This window comes from Dendrobates tinctorius, unplaced genomic scaffold (assembly GCF_039654945.1).
Source record: "Dendrobates tinctorius isolate UK_male_01 unplaced genomic scaffold, ASM3965494v1 ptg000008l, whole genome shotgun sequence".
Classification (NCBI taxonomy): Eukaryota; Metazoa; Chordata; class Amphibia; order Anura; family Dendrobatidae; genus Dendrobates; species Dendrobates tinctorius.
Window position 1 is genome coordinate 25818974 of NW_027361676.1, and position 17591 is coordinate 25836564.

Consider the following 17591-nt stretch of genomic DNA (forward strand, 5'->3'; position numbering starts at 1 on the left):
TTTGGAATTGTATGAAGATTTTATGTGCAGTGTGTTTGGGCAAGATGGGCTGAGGCTTTTTAAGAAGGTGAGAAGTGCATGGGAGCTGTACATGGGAGAAGCAAAGAGAGAGGAGCTGATGTATATGAGTCGTGATGGAGGGGGGATTGGTCGGTGAAAGTGGATTGCAAGAGAACATAGGAGGATAGGAATAAAGCACATGGTTAAAAGAAACAGCAGAGTGAGGGTTACCTGACTCCTGTCCTGACTAACTGCCATGTAATAACTGCTGTATCCCGACGCTTATCTTCGTGACGCTTTGCTTCTGTGATGCGTGCACCCCCACATGCGTGCACCCCTATGGATGGTTCTAAATCTATAGTCCAGACTGCAGGGTCTGAAGAGATGGATTGTGGGAACTGGTTGAGGATAATTTGGCAGCTGGGGTCAGCACACCAGGGTTTTTTTTTTTTTTTTTTTTTTGGGATGATCAAAGACATTCAGCCTGGCAACATCTATTTTAACACCTCCACCAGATAAGATCTACACTGATCCCAGTCATGGAAATGCAACAGTGAGTTTTAAGTACAATGCACCAAATGATTTATAACAAAGAATTAGCAGACACATTAAACTATGTTTCTAGATGGTAAAGCAGCAGATGACACAGCAGACAGCAAGCAGAGGGAATTTTTACCATTAGAGTCTATTGCAGCAGATGAGACAGCAATCAGAGGTGGGAAGTTGTACCATTTGAATATGTTGCAGAAGACAGCAAGCAGAGGGAATTTTTACCATTAGAGTCTATTGCAGCAGATGAGACAGCAATCAGAGGTGGGAAGTTGTACCATTTGAATATGTTGCAGAAGACAGCAAGCAGAGGGAATTTTTACCTGTATGAAGAGAGAAGATGGATTTTAGTTCTGTGCCATGTAATAACTGCTGTATCCCGACGCTTATCTTCATGACGCTTTGCTTCTGTGATGCGTGCACCCCCACATGGTTAGTTATAGCAAATTATAATTATCCTCCATTCCATAGTCCCGTGTCCATATACCCATCATACATATCCATGATCCCATAGGCCCGTGCCCAAATACCCATCATACATAGCCTCCATCCCATAGTCCCGTGTCCATATACCCATCATACATATCCATGATCCCATAGGCCCGTGCCCATATACCCATCATACACATCCTCCATCCCATATTCCCATGCCCATATACCCTTCACACATCCTCCATCCCATAGTCCCATGCCCATATACCCATCATACATATTCACCATCCCATAGTCGAGTGCCCATATACCCATCATACATATCCTACATCCCATAGTCGAGTGCCCATATACCCATCACACATCCTCCATCCCATAGTCCCATGCCCATATACCCATCACACATCCTCCATCCCATAGTCCCGTGCCCATATACCCTTCATACATATCCACGATCTCATAGGCCGGTGCCCATATACCCATCATACATATCGTCCATCCCATAGTCGAGTGCCCATATACCCAACACACATCCTCCATTCCATAGTCCCATGCCCATATACCCATCATACATCCTCCATCCCATACTCCCGTGCCCATATACCCATCATACATATCCACGATCCCATAGGCCCATGCCCATATACCCATCATACATATCCTCCATCCCATAGTCCCATGCCCATATACCTATCATACATATTCTCCATCCCATAGTCCCATGCCCATATTCCCATCATACATATCCTCCATCCCATAGTCCCGTGCCCATATACCCATCATACATATCCGCCATCCCATAGTCCCGTGCACATATACCCGTCATACATATCCTCCATCCCATAGTCCCATGCCCATATACCCATCATACATATCCTCCATCCCATAGTCCCGTGCCCATATACCCAACACACATCCTCCATTCCATAGTCCCATGCCCATATACCCATCACACATCCTCCATCCCATACTCCCGTGCCCATATACCCATCATACATATCCACGATCCCATAGGCCCGTGCCCATATACCCATCATACATATCCGCCATCCCATAGTCCCGTGCCCATATACCCATCATACATATCCTCCATCCCATAGTCCCATGCCCATATACCCATCATACATATCCTCCATCCCATAGTCCCGTGCCCATATACCCATCATACATATCCGCCATCCCATAGTCCCGTGCCCATATACCCGTCATACATATCCACCATCCCATAGTCCAGTGCCCATATACCCATCACACATCCTCCATCCTATAGTCAACAATTATGACATCATAATGAGCGGCGGGGCTTGCAACCTATGATGACATCAGCGTCGCCATGGCAACCATTATGACATCATAATGAGGGGCGGGGCTTGATACGCACACACTTTTTCCCCAGTATGTAGATAGGGGCAAAATTGTTTGGTGAATTGGAATGCGCGGAGTTAAAATTTCACCTCACAACATAGCTTAGGACACTCTCGGGGTCAAGACGTGTGACTGTGCCAAATTTTGTGGCTGTAGCTGCAACGGTGCGGATGCCTATCCCGGACATACACACATATGCACATACACACACTTGAGCTTTATATATACAGTATATATATATACGTATAAAACGGCACTCCCCAAATGTGATCTATGGACTGTGAATGAGGTGATCATATGTTGTACATACTGGGGGTAGGGATATGGGAGAGACTCTTATGATGACAGGAATTGCGCATGCTCTGTCAGCTGATTGGCCACTGGGAGGATGGAATGGAATAACGCCAGGGGTGCCAGAGAGTATGCTTCAGCAGATGAAAACTTGCTATTTTTTGAATGGAGCATAAGTTTTAATAATTGTAAACTACAAAACCATTCTTTTCCACCTTTTTTGCTTAGTTAAATGTATTTGTTATGCTGGTACAACCCTTTTAAGAAGCATTGAGCCATAGTCAGATGGGGAATACTGTAGCTCATGAGAGCTCAATGCTACAAGTAAGGAGAAAACATCTGCAGTAAAGAGGGCTTAAGGTGCTTAGTGACATATCTGAAGTGAGAGCTTCAATAAAAACCCTGAAGATCAGGCCATAGCGAAAGAAAGATATCTGGAGATATCTGGATTGTTGGATTGAAAGTGAGTTTGGTGTAGTTTTGGAGGCTTATATATGTGATAGGGTGACACGAGTTCTGGCATGCCCTGGGAAAATGTAAGAAGTAGTGTTGAGCATTCCGATACCGCAAGTATCGGGTATCGGCCGATACTTGCTGTATCGGAATTCCGATACCGACTTCCGATATTTTTTCAATATCGGAATTCGGCATCGGAATCGGAAGTTCAAAGTTGATTGACGGCCTGACGTCATCATGATGCGCGGTGTGTGCGCATCATGATGCGCCGTCATTTCGGGCCTTCCGGGGGTCTCTGCCGGCCTGCCGGGGGGCTGTGCCGGCCTGCCGGGGGGGCTGTGTGGACTGCCCGGGGTCTGTACCGGCCTGCCGGGGGGCTGTGCCGGCCTGCCGGTGGTCTGTGCACCCTGTGGGGGTCTGTGCCGGCCTGCCGGGGGGCTGTGCCGGCCTGCCGGGGGGCTGTGCAGGCTCCGGGGGGCTGTGCCGGCCTGCCGGGGGGCTGTGCCGGCCTGCCGGTGGTCTGTGCAGGCTCCGGGGGGCTGTGCCGGCCTGCCGGTGGTCTGTGCAGGCTTCGGGGGTCTGTGCAGGCATCGTCCGATGGGACTACAAGTCCCATCGGGCGATGCCTGCTACCATGACAGTGATTGACACATTAGCCAATGATGGGACAGTAGTAGTCCCATCATCCGGCTAATGTGTTAAATGTTAAAAAAAAAAAAAAAAAAAAAAAAAAATAATACTACATACATACTACATGCATGCTACATACATACTACATGCTACATACATACTGCATGCTACATACATACTACATACATACTACATGCATGCTACATACATACTACATGCTACATACATACCACATACATACTACATGCTACATACATACCACATACATACATGCTACATACATACTACATATATACTACATGCATGCTACATACATACTACATATATACTACATGCATGCTACATACATACTGCATGCTACATACATACTACATACATACTACATACATACCACATATATACTACATACATACAATACATTCATACAATACATACATAGACATACAGTACATATAACATAGAGTAACATACTTACCAATACTTGTCACATTGTTCCCCGAAGCCATTGTCGTCTACGGAATAAATATTAACATAACAAACCACAAAAATACTCACCCACGATCCGAAGCAGTCCACGAGTGTGTCCCACGACGATCTTGGGTAGAGAACGGCAGCATCAGATGATGCTGCCGTTCTCTACGGGCTGCAGGAATCCAATGACGGAAGGTAGGTATCCTTCCGCACTGTATTCCTCCGCCACTTAAAAAAAAAAAAGTCCCTAGTCTCACTTTATGCCATTGCTGTGTGGGAATTTCCCACGCAGCAATGGCATAAAGTGAGACTAGGGACTTTTTTTTTTTAAGTGGCGGAGGAATACAGTGCGGAAGGATACCTACCTTCCGTCATTGGATTCCTGCAGCCCGTAGAGAACGGCAGCATCATCTGATGCTGCAGTTCTCTACCCAAGATCGTCGTGGGACACACTCGTGGACTGCTTCGGATCGTGGGTGAGTATTTTTGTGGTTTGTTATGTTAATATTTATTCCGTAGACGACAATGGCTTCGGGGAACAATGTGACAAGTATTGGTAAGTATGTTACTCTATGTTATATGTACTGTATGTCTATGTATGTATTGTATGAATGTATTGTATGTATGTAGTATATATGTGGTATGTATGTAGCATGCAGTATGTATGTAGCATGCATGTAGTATATATGTAGTATGTATGTAGTATGTATGTATGTATGTATGTAGCATGCATGTAGTATGTATGTAGTATGTATGTAGCATGTAGTATGTATGTAGCATGCATGTAGTATGTATGTAGTATGTATGTAGTATATATGTAGTATGTATGTTGCATGTAGTATTTATGTAGTATGAATGTAGCATGTATGTAGTATGTAGTATGAATGTAGCATGTAGTATGTATGTAGCATGCATGTAGTATGTATGTAGTATGTAGCATGTAGTATGTATGTAGCATGCATGTAGTATGTAGTATGTATGTAGCATGTAGTATGTATGTAGCATGCATGTAGTATGTATGTAGTATGTAGCATGTAGTATGTATGTAGCATGCATGTAGTATATATGTGGTATGTATGTAGCATGTAGTATGTATGTAGCATGCATGTAGTATATATGTAGTATGTATGTAGCATGCATGTAGTATATAGCATGCATGTAGTATGTATGTAGTATGTAGCATGTAGTATGTATGTAGCATGCATGTAGTATATATGTAGTATGTATGTAGTATATATGTAGTATGTATGTTGCATGTAGTATTTATGTAGTATGAATGTAGCATGTATGTAGTATGTAGTATGAATGTAGCATGTATGTAGTATGCATGTTGTATGTATGTAGCATGTAATATTTTTTTTTTTTTTTTTTTTACATTTAACACATTAGCCGGATGATGGGACTACTACTGTCCCATCATTGGCTAATGTGTCAATCACTGTCATGGTAGCAGGCATCGCCCGATGGGACTTGTAGTCCCATCGGACGATGCCTGCACAGCCCCCCGGAGCCTGCACAGCCCCCCGGCAGGCCGGCACAGCCCCCCGGCAGGCCGGCACAGCCCCCCGGAGCCTGCACAGCCCCCCGGCAGGCCGGCACAGCCCCCCGGCAGGCCGGCACAGCCCACCGGAGCCTGCACAGCCCCCCGGCAGGCCGGCACAGACCACCAGAGCCTGCACAGACCCCCTGGCAGGCCGGCACAGCCCCCCGAAAGGCCCGTACAGACCCCAGAGAGGCTGTACAAGGGCAGGAAAGGGTTTTTCTTATTCCGATACCGGAAGTCCCATAGACTTGAATGGGACTTCCGGTATCGGAATCGGCGATACCGATACTTTTTTTAAAGATCGGCCGATACCATCCGATACGATACTTTGAAGTATCGGACGGTATCGCTCAACTCTAGTAAGAAGTGATCTGTCATGTAAAAAACTGCAATTATATACATATTAATTTATTAATTATTAAATTAATAATTTAATTTAATAATTACCAGTTACCAGTTGAACAAAAAAAAAGGACCTAGTATACAGGAAACATATCTTTGGTGGATTGACTCACTGATGACAGTGAGCTGGAAAAAAAAGTTAACAGGTTTTGAATTCTGTGGTTCCACAAACGTAATCATACTCCATTCTCAGTTACTTATTTCCAAATAATACAAAGTCATTGGGCAGTTTTCAATTTCTAGTAAGTAGATCTCATCACTGCAGAAAAACACATTACCTCCAGTGCAAGAAAATTAACCCCTTCTTCATGTGGAAACAATTATAGTAAGAGACGAGGCTATAATACATGCTTCTACTAAATGGTGAGAAATTGACAACACTCAAAGGATTGGCATTGCTGTATACAAAAATAAATTGGATGACACTCAAAGTTTAGGGAATATGTTACTGACTGCAGGAACCGGAGGTGGACTGTCCTGTTTCACAGCTGTGAACCAGAGGATATCGAGTACTGTGCAATGCTGTGAGTAGGACATTAACATGGTGGTGCAGTCGCCCATGGCAATCGGTCAGAGGTGGACTGGTGTGTTTAGTGACAGTAATCCAGAGGATGTGCCCAGCTGCGAATTGGAGGTGGACTGTCTTGTTTCCAGCTGCAATCTGGAGGTGGACTGTCCTGTTTCCCAGCTGCGGATCGGAGGATATCATCTGCTGTGTTTTTTTTGTTTAACATTAACCCCTTCCCGACCCTCGCCGTACTAGTACTGCTCTGCGAGAACTGCATTTCCACCCGCAGCAGTACTAGTATGGCGGTGTGATCACCGCTGCCTCACGCTGAGCGCTGTAGTGATCGGGTGCCGGTGTCAGCTGTATGTGATAGCTGACACCCCACAGCAATGCCCACGATCAGTGCTAACACCGATCATGGGCATTTAACCCCTTTGATGCCGCTGTCATTAGTGACAGCGGCATACAGAACAATTGCTCAGGGAGGGAGCTATCTGCGCACTCTCGTGTTCCTGTGGTCTCCATGGCGACCACCTGGTTCCAAATGGCCGCGGGGTCCTTCTGGGTCCTGCATTGAGGTGGCTTGTCAGCACCTGCTGAGAGCAGGCGCCGGCAAGCTACCTTCATTGCCTGTCAGATCGCAGATCTCACACAGTGCTATGCAAACTGTCAGATCAGTGATCTGACTTTATATAGTAATGTCCCAATCTAGGACAATGTAATGAAGTTAAAAATAAATTAGAATGTGTAAAAATATTTTTTTTTTAAATTCCCAAGTTAAAGAAAAAAAAATTTAAAAACATTTTACCAATAAATACATGTTATGTTTTTTTATGTTAATAAAAAAAAATAAAAGTACACATATTTGTTATTGCTGCATCCGTAACGACCCAACTTGTATAACTGTCCCGCTAGTTAACCTCTTTAGTGAACACCATAAAAAATAAATTAAAAACGAGGCAAAAAACAATGGTTTATTATCATACCGCCGAACAAAAAGTGGAATAACACGCGATCAAAAAGACGGATATAAATAAACGTGGTACAGCTGAAAACGCCATCTTGTCCTGCAAAAAACAAGGCACAATACAGCATCATCAGCGAAAAAATAAAAAAGTTAAAGCTCTCAGAATAAAGCGATGCGAAAATAATTATTTTTTATATAAAATAGTTTTTATTGTATAACATTGCCAAAACATAAAAAGGTGATATAAATGATGTATCACTGTAATCGTACTGACCTGAAGAAGAAAACTGTTTTATCAATTTTACTACATGCGCCCCCCCAAAAGAAATTCATGAATTGCTGTTTTTTGTTCATTCTGCCTCACAAAAATCAGAATAAAAAGTGATCAAAAAAGTCATGGTCCGAAAATGGTATCAATAAAAGCGTTAGCTCGTCCCACAGAAAAACAAGACCTCACATGACTTTGTGGGCCAAAATATGGAAAAATTATAGCTCTCAAAATGTGGTGATGCAAAAACAATTTTTTTGCAATAAAAAGCGTCTTTTAGTGCAACAGCTGCCAAACATAAAAACCCGCTATAAATAGTAAATCAAACCCCCCTTTATCACCCCCTTAGGCTAGGTTTACATTGAATTTGGTAGAATCCGTTTAATGGATCCGTTAAACTGATGTGCTGAAATTAGCCAAATTTTGTCTAAATTTGGCTTCGCGTTAACGCATGTGACTGCTGTAATTATAATGTAAAGTATCATGTATGATTTCTCCGGAACATTCCAGAATCTTCCATTCTCTGTACTTTCTAGATGGATGCATAGCTGCCCAGAGATAAGTGACCCCCTGTTCTTTCCCCCCTTGTCAAACATTGCAGCTTTGTATTCTCCCTCTGCCTGACTGTAACGTGAGACTCCAGTGTGTGATCCACTCACACTTTCCTGTCCCTCCCTCCTTTCTCAGGAATATCTTAATGAGCAGAAAGAATTCCTTTGTCTCTTTTCCACCATGTGAAGCTACTCTCACAGACAATAATGAGAATCTAATCACTTGGTCATAGAACGTCACCAGATTGTAATGGGAATATGAAAATGACACATTGGGACATGTGCCAATCAGGCTTCACTACCGTGGTTTTTGCTAAATTCTAGCACCAACAGAACCAGATAAATGGATTTATCCCAAACAGAGCAGAATAGACAGCTAGTGTTTGATGTCATTACAAAGCTAATTTCAATATAAGATGAATGATGGTTCTGATGATATTCTGCTAGGTTCTCAAGCCCAGATATGATGGCTATAAGTTTTCAGAACCAAAATCTGTACTTTGAGAAAGGGGAGGACTGTCACAAGCCAGCACCTTTAGTGATGTCACAAGCCCAAAGGTATAAGGTATTTTCCCTACCCCTCCCTCATTCTAGCCTGGGATGCCATGGCAATAAGATCTCAAATGAATGGTGAAGTTTGGCTCCTCCTCCCCTCATGGTTCTGCCTGAAATGATCTAAGCAATATGTAAGTGTATCTCTGTTTTTTAAATCCCTATTTATAGTTGCATTGTACATACTGCTATTGTCTCATATCATAAAGCCTTTTTATTATCTCTAAACACTGCCCATCTTTTGGGAATAAACTATAAAATTTATTAGTTCTGCCTCCTTGCTCTGTGACGAATTCATGTGCCTATAAGCTAATTACGCTACTAATTTGGGTTAGCTTTGAGCCCCTCTATTAATTTTAAATATGAATAAGAGAAATCTGAAGCTGGTGGCAGCGAAGTGTGTTATGGTTAGGTGGGTAGCGCTGGCAGCGACTGAGCGGGTTTTATAAGCTGATTGTGTGGCTGCGGCCAAAGCATTTATAATTCCCTCACTGCAGCGGCCTAATAGCCAGTGCATAACAAGTAACCCACCCGGCGACTAATTATCCTAGGTGTAGTTCCCTGACATATTGTGGTAAATTGTTAGGGCAAAACTAGCTTGCTGTTTTTTATCACATGGTGCCAGCAGTGGGATAACTAAGATGAGCCCCCTGTGCCTGTTATAGCCGTGTGCAGCCAAAGGTCACACCCCCTGATCGTGACAACTGCGTTTTGTCATTTTGATGTCCGTTCATGAAGCATCCATTTGTCTGCCTTCAGGCCCTGTCAATAAAGTTCTTCATTTTTTTGCCTTTTGTCAGCATCGGCTGTCAGTGGACACACATTCTCCATTTTGAAAGCATTGAGTGAACTTCTGCTGCTGTTTGTGTCTCAGCTTGTTAGATTTCGCTTGATGCTGTTGCGACGTTGTCAAAGAAATTTTTCCGGAATACATATGGTGCCTTTCACATCCTGTATGTTCAGCTTCGGGATCATCCCTTTAAATTTCAACGTTATCTGCGGATGTCCATCGAAACCTTTAACATTCTGCTCTCGCATGTGAAGGATGAGATACATCATCAACGCAGCATTTTCCAGGAAAGTATTTGTGTGGAGCAACATTTAGTGGTCACTGTGAGGTAAATTTCCTTGTGTTAACATTGTTCTATTGGCAAGGATGTAATTATCGTTGTGCATGTATTTTATTTTCTACACATAGCCAATTTTCCTAGTCCATTTTAACTTGCCTTTATTTTCATTGTCCGTAAAAATCTGTAGAATATGTCCATAGTGCTAATTTTTATTTTTTTTTATTGTCGATAGATATCTGGCTATGGGAGAAACTTTTGCATCACTGCAATTTCAATTGCGGCTGGGGAAATCGACCATTTGCCAACTAGTTCGGGAAACTTGTGATGCCATTTGGAACAACTAACAACCACTTGTGCTACCGAGCCGAACAACAGAAATGTGGCTATTGATTTCCCAAAATTTTGTGGATGTGCCTAACTTCCCAAATTGCTTTGGTGCCGTGGACGGGAAGCACATTCGGATTCAGAAACCAGTGCATAGTGGATCCCTGTACTATAACTATAAAAAAATATTTTTCCATTGTATTAATGGCTATTACAAATACTAGATACTGGTTTATAGCTGTGGATATCGGTGCATATGGATGGACGAACGATTCCAGAGTCATCAAAGAGTCCAACATGGGGATATGTTTGTACAGCTACTGCTTCATCATACCCTCAGCACGACCTCTTCTGGTAACCGAAGGCCCAAGATTGCCCTATGTTTTAGTTGGGGATGAGGCATTCCAACTCGGAAGAAATCTCCTAAAACCGTACTCAAGCCATAGTTTAAACTACACAAGCACATGTTCAATTATCGCTTGGGCCGGGCAAGACGTTATGTGGAATGTATTTTGACCTCAAAATGGCGTATATTACTAACTTGCATGCAACTACAACCTGAAAATGTGGGCCGTGTAGTGAAGGCTTGCATCTGCCTGCACAATTTTGCTCATGAGCATTGGTTCGACTACTGTTCGGTCTCCAGTTGAAATAATGCAGGTTCATGATCAATTTGCTAATTATTTCATACATGAAGGTCTTATTCCATGGCAAAACATCCATGTGTGATAATTTTAAAACATGTTATTTATTGGTAGGTGCTATGTGTGTGGCTATTTTTTTCCCTTTTTATAATCTTAATGCATTTTAAATATTAATTCAATCTATACAATCTTATGAAATGTTGAATAATAGCAAAATTTACTAAAAATTATGGAAGACAATGGTCTTCCTCTCTGAATGTTGGCAGACATTCTTAACATATGCTATCCCATAGGGATGAACAAAAAAATTCAAAATTAACTTTGGTTACACAAAAATTTTCAAGGCTATATTGCTGAACTTTGTAATTTTTTTAAAATTATTACAGAGTGTGGTATTGCGCGGGCATATTGTCTGCCCAACTGTACACTGGACTGCTACATTGCCTGTAAGAACAAAACCGTTGGCACAACCCTGAGAATTGTAGGTGGTGCCCAAGTAGGATCCCAATCCGTGAACTAAATATATATAAACTTGGCACACACCAAAGGTTTCTGATGCAGAAAGGTGATTTTTAATTATACAGTACATACATACACAGACGTTTCGGTCTAGGACCTTCATCAATGTACGATATATTGTACTGTGAGATTCTTAGTGACTGGGCTTTGTGAGATAGACCAATCCTGTGAGGAGGCACATGAAGCCGTCCCACTGCGTGGTGATTTGTGGAGTGTGGACGCAGTATCCACCGCGAATCCCAAGTGCCTTGGATGCGGTGGATACTGCGTCCACACTCCACAAATCACCACGCAGTGGGACGGCTTCATGTGCCTCCTCACAGGATTGGTCTATCTCACAAAGCCCAGTCACTAAGAATCTCACAGTACAATATATCGTACATTGATGAAGGTCCTAGACCGAAACGTCTGTGTATGTATGTACTGTATAATTAAAAATCACCTTTCTGCATCAGAAACCTTTGGTGTGTGCCAAGTTTATATATATTTGCTACATTGCCTGTGCATTTCCATACCAGGTTCACCCTGACCTCTGAATTGTACTTGGTATGACGGCATGTCCATGGTTTTTGATCTAGAGGAAGTGGGTTCCTGAGGGGCCAAAATTTCCTTGAATAGATCATGAAATTTTTGCGTAAACAGTAAATTTCTGTGCGGCGGTATCTTTTGGGCTACAGGGACATACAACAAAAACAGGAGCTTCCACTCATTAGCTGCATATAATGATTCCCGTGATTGCAATTCCTTAATTTCCTGCCTTATATCTCTGTGTTCGCTGTGACACAGATCCTCTAACCGTTCGAGTCCATCGACAATTATGGCATCGACTTCATCTTTGGCAGATGATCGCTTGAGTCCACGCTGTGCTTGCAAATGGGTACCCCTACCTCTGCTGTACCTGGTGTGTGTCTTCCTCGCCCCCTGCCGCAAGCATTGTCTAATGGGATTTTTTTCAACATATTTTCCACAATGGCCTTGTGGTATAGCACCATTTTAGTAGACCTCTTTGCCTCAGCTTGAGCAAAGGTCATGGGAAAGACAGTGGTACATAAAGTTGACCATATGTGCCAAAGTTCCTACAGCCAACATTTCCCTGTCTCCACCATGATGATGACTCTCCATCTCCTCATTCCTTTTCCCCTCCTCCTCCTTCTTTGGGTGCTAGCCTCTGTTGCGCTAGCAACCAGGTCCTGTTTCTCCTCCTCTTCCTCAGCCTCCACCTCCTCATTTTTACTCAATCCACGCTGAGCTGATGAGAATAAGCTGGGTTTGGTAGTATTTCCTGGTCTTAAGTCTTCTTCCATCTCCTCCTGGTGCTCACAAATGTAGGACATCTATGCCCACTCTTCAGTTGTTATGTGCGGAGGCTGGCCAGAATACCGATTGGTGTGTTGTAGCTGGTATTCCACAACTGACTTCTGCTGCTCACAAAACCTTGCCACTCCACAGGCACAATGTTGAGTTCCAGCGTGTGGTCATGTCAGACATTAGTTGATGTGTTGGCACTTTCATGCATAGCTGTAGCCCTGATAGAGAGGCGGCAACTGTAGAATTGTGGAAATGGGCGCTGACGTGTCATACCGTGACCAGAAGCTCTGGCAAATCTGGTTACATGTTCAGAAACTGCTGAACTACCAAGTTGAGCACATGGACCAAGACTAAACCATGTGGAAGACTGGGTGGTGCTGGCAAGCATGCTGGAAGCATGCATATCTGCTATTCAATCGATCAACTGTTCGCGCCTGGTCTAGCTTCAGAAGTATTGTCTCATGCCTCCCTGCAAAATGGGACAGAATGTGGACAGGATTGGTATGTTGTTTGTCTTCCAGCAACAGGCATAGTTGCACCTTTCCCACGTCCTCGGCTGTCTGCATACACCATAATCAGCATTTCCACTTCTCAATCCCTTACCACACGCCTTACACATTTTGTAGTTGCTTGGTTTCTGGAAACTAAGTTTCCTTGATTAACTGAAACTAATTTTTTTTTAATAAAAATAATACCATAGTCACCTGTAGCAAGCCAAGCTGTTTTTAAAATGTCAAACCATCATACTTTCACACAAAGCATGCTAAACTGTACAGATAACAATAGTTGATTTTTTGGAACACAAAAATTTTATGAGCTGTAGCAGACCAAGATGGTTTTTTAAAATTTTCAACCTCCGTAATTTCACACAATGCACAGTAAACTGTGTGGATGACAATACAGTAAAATTTTCACCAAAAAATTAAAAAATGTGGTCACCTGCAACAGCTATACAGTATATTTAGCAATGGACTGTAAATCCCTAAGCCCTGCCTAGACGCTGTATTGAGCCACTCTCCCTGCTCCAGTTGATCCTAGGCTAAATGCAGAATGTATCGCTAAGGGTACCATCACACTTGGTGACGCACCAGTGATCCCGACAACGATGCGACCTGGTAGGGATCACTGGTGCGTCACTACGAGGTCACTGGTGAGATATCAAACAGTCAGATGTCAACAGCAATGCAGCAACGATACAGAATGATACGACGGTCGTTGGGACCCTGTCTCTCAGACCTGCAGTATTGAGGTAGTTGGTCGTAGTCCCTGTCAAACACAGCGATGCATGTTGGCCAGCGGGACACCAGCGATCAAAAAATGGCCCAGGACATTTGAGCACAATCAGCGACATCGCAGCAGGGGCCTGATCGCTCGCTATGTGAGATGGGGGCTTAAGACACAGCAAAGCACAAGATTAGCCGTAAGTACTTTTAGTATGATGGTTCAGCAAAGTATCTCCAATAGAGGACTTTAATTCCTAAAACTGTGCACACAGGCCTGTTCAACTACCCTCGCCAATAAGAACTCTTCATGATATGTGCAATCTCATCAGTGTGCCGAGTGTGGCAGTGCAAGTCCTTTTATAACCTCAGATGAAGTAATGTGGCCAGCCAATCACAGCAATGCCACTACCAAGATGGCAATGGCATTACAGTGACTGGCAGATTAAATCCCTGTATGTTTGTTGGTTTTGTAACAAGAGTTAAACATGTTGGGTGGGGATTTGGCTTTCAGTCCGAGCACCAGCCACTACTTGACGAGTGCATATCCAATCACCCAGATACTCAAGTGATACCCGAGTATAACAGAGCATGTTCACTTATCATCACTAGTTAATACTGTACATAACGTCATTATCTCCAGTATCAACTACTGCAATGTTTTCTTCTGTGACCTCCCATCTACCATTATTGTACCACCCAAATGTATCCTTAACTCTGCTGCCCTTTTAATTCACTTCTCTCCTTGTTACTCCTCTGCCTTTGTCTACAGGCAAGCTTTTCACTTGCTTCAAATTACCCAGTAGTACAGTTTTATTAATAATAGCATATAAAGCGATCAATAATCTGTCTCTTTCAACACATTCACCAAAAATTACCGTATATGTCGTACAAGTGTAGGAGGGCGAGTTTCCACTATGTAACCGGGCCGAAACCAAAGGGGCTGTCACCAAGGTTCCCAGGGGATCTGTTTCCGGGGATCATCATTAGAGAACGGACCAGAGACAGTTCAAGAAAGTATGGGGGCAGAGTGACTATAAAAGGGACAGAGGATGCCAGCAGGGGGCACTTGACAGAGCGGGAGAGAAGGAGCAGGAGGCCAAAGTGGCGCCAGAGAGCCGAGAGAAGCCAGTGTTTGCCAGGGAGATTGGAGGGGGACTCACTGGTAATAATGAGAGGACAGCTCCAAGAGACACAGCCGACTGACAGCTACCGGACGCAGGCAGTCGCGCTCCAGACACAGAAACCCACGGCCACTGCTGCCCGACTCCAGGATTTGGAGGCGAAAGTATATTTAAAGAATATATTGGAGTAGGAAAAGAGCATATAGATCAAGATGCTGCAAGTGCCAGTGAAAGTAACCCCTCTATGGCCTGCACAATAAAGTGTTTCCATGTGGTAGTCCAACTTTTGGACCTTGACTCAGACTATAAGTGGGGCATATTAATGATAACAGCAGTTGGAGAAATACTTCATTTGACTCCTCCTTCCACTGTTCTTAAGTTTCTGTGCCCATTGTTGTTGTTTTAAAAAAGTGTTGCTCCTTTGTAAATGGAATTAGTTTCTACCTATTAACGTTACTTTACGTTTGCACAAGTGGCTTTTAAAGGGGTTTTACGAGAATAACTCCTCTCCAACCATTAGCTTACTCTAGATTAAAATAATAAACTCAGGTGATACTAATCCTGCACAAGTATAGTGCTGCTTGTCTATTACTGATACTGTTAGCAAATAGTGGTAGTAATTTAAAAATAACCTTTATTCTTAAGTTAAAAACCATGAACACAACAATCGTTAAAAAAGTCCCTAAGGACTAATCTAATGTTGCAGAAGGTCAATATGTCTTCCCAAATCAAAATATAATAATAATAATAATAATAATTTGTATTTATATAGCGCCAACATATTCCGCAGCACTTTACAATTAAGCGGGGACATATACAGACAATAAATTCAATACAAGTTAAGACAATTTAAACAGTGATATTAGCAGTGAGGTCCCTGCTTGCAAGCTTACAATCTACAAGGAAATGAAGGGGGACATAGTAGGTGAAAAGTGCTTGTTATTTCAGGTCTGGCAATTATAATAAATAGGGATTTTCATACAAAGCTGCATGATCCAGTCATCAGCCAGTGTGTTTAAGTGCAATAGTCAAGTATCAAGTGCAGTTATCGTGTGCATGGAGGGTGTGGAGACAGATGAATAGTAGGGTGCAAATTCAGAATATTTGGAAGGAGGTAACAGGGCAAAGTTAGTTTACTGAGTAGTTGATGTGGTAGGCTTGTTTGAAGAGATGGGTTTTCAAAGCGCGCTTGAATAGGTTGGGGCTGGTATCAGTCTGATCGTCTGGGGAAGTGCATTCCAGAGAGCTGGCACAGCATAAGAGAAGTCTTGGAGACGGAGGTGCGAGGTTCGGATTACGGGGGATGTTAGTCTTAGGTCATTTGTAGAACGGAGGGCGCATGTAGGGCAATAGACAGAGATGAGAGAGGAGACATAAGGCGGTGCAGAACTGTGGAGAGCTTTGTGGGTGAGAGAGATGAGTTTATACTGGACCCAGTAGCGAATAGGTAGCCAGTGTAATGACTGGCACAAGAAGGAGGCATCGGTGAAGCGGCTGGACAGAAATATGACCCTGGCTGCCGCATTCAAGATGGATTGGAGAGGAGAAAGTTTGGTAAGAGGGAGACCGATCAGAAGAGAGTTGCAGTAGTCCAGACGAGAATGAATAAGAGCGACAGTAAGAGTCTTAGCAATTTCAAAGGTGAGAAAAGGTCGGATTCTAGAGATGTTTTTAAGATGCAGGTGACAAGAGCGAGTGAGTGATCAGGTATAGGGAGTAAAGGAAAGTTCGGTGTCAAATATGACCCCAAGACAGTGGGCATGCTGCTTGGGAGTTATGGTTGAACCCTCCAGGGTTATTTCGATGTTAGATAAAGTAAGGTTAGTAGAGGGGAGAAACACAAGAAGTTCAGTTTCAGTTTTGGAGAGATTTTGTCACGATCCAGGTTGGATCTGACAGAGTAAATGCACAAAGTAACCTTTTTTTCCCCTTGGCTGTGTGCCAAAGGTGGTTTTGCCCCCAGTGACCATTAGGGTCATTGCACTGTGGTGATTTCAGTTGTAGTTTTCCCCCGGTGGCCATTAGGGTCATTACACTCTGGTTAGCTTAGTTTGTGCACTTAATTAAGTATCAGGTGTGATAACTCTATAAGAGAGTATCAGGTGTGTTAATCACTGTTGGTGATAAAGTATTCATTTACAAGCAAGCCTGGGTGAAGGATGGAGCTAAAGGAGAGTCACAGGCAGCTCAGAGAGTCCTAGAGTGGATTGCTGGAGTCAGTGATGGTGTCTGCAAGGAGTTCTGGCATGGCGTGGTGGAGTCGCAGCGATGGTGTCAGCAAGGAGTGCCTGCATGGCTTGGTGGAGTGGCAGTTGCGGTGTAGAACTGCACTCACGGTGCTGGACTTGGTTGCTGAGAGCTGGACTCAAGCATGCTGGACTTTTTGGCAGAAAAGCT